This window comes from Anoplopoma fimbria, unplaced genomic scaffold (assembly GCF_027596085.1).
Source record: "Anoplopoma fimbria isolate UVic2021 breed Golden Eagle Sablefish unplaced genomic scaffold, Afim_UVic_2022 Un_contig_7210_pilon_pilon, whole genome shotgun sequence".
NCBI classification, from domain to species: Eukaryota; Metazoa; Chordata; class Actinopteri; order Perciformes; family Anoplopomatidae; genus Anoplopoma; species Anoplopoma fimbria.
Genome location: NW_026551154.1, coordinates 1 through 555, shown reverse-complemented (window position 1 = coordinate 555; position 555 = coordinate 1). Strand labels below are relative to the sequence as shown.

The 555-nt window shown below is 42.7% G+C and overlaps 1 non-coding gene across 1 annotated transcript; it reads right to left on the bottom strand.

Moving 5' to 3' along the window:
* Positions 1-133: 133 nt before the first annotated feature.
* On the bottom strand, positions 134-252 carry LOC129115373 (5S ribosomal RNA). Its single transcript, XR_008533012.1, has one exon. It is a non-coding gene; the product is annotated as a 5S ribosomal RNA (ribosomal RNA).
* Between the last annotated feature and the right edge of the window lie 303 nt (positions 253-555).

Here is a 555-nt window from a genome sequence, read left to right as displayed (position 1 = left end):
GAAAGCCATCATTTAACTGGATTTGTGTCATTTCTATACCGGCAAGTCATGATCTAGCTATTTCCTTCCCACCCTGTCGGTGTCCACTGAAAAAGCAGCAGCGCCCTCTGCTTTTTGTAAAGAGGAGTGAAAAAGCTTACAGCACCTGGTATTCCCAGGCGGTCTCCCATCCAAGTACTGACCAGGCCCGACCCTGCTTAGCTTCCGAGATCAGACGAGATCGGGCGTGTTCAGGGTGGTATGGCCGTAAGCAAATATTGTGCCTACCAAAGGTCCTTTTAAAGATACTATATCACCACACTTTGCTCTTTCGTCTATACAGGGAGCGCCTGCAGATTGCCAGACACACTCACAGCTTTTAAATGTCAAATCAGAATGTACAAAGTGGCTATAAGGATCACAAATGTAGTGCAGTAAAAAGATTAATATTTACTGTTGAAATGTAGAATACGTTAGCATAAAATTGAAAAGAAAATGATCGATGAGCTTAGGAATGATGAAAGCCATCATTTAACTGGATTTGTGTCATTTCTATACCGGCAAGTCATGATCTAG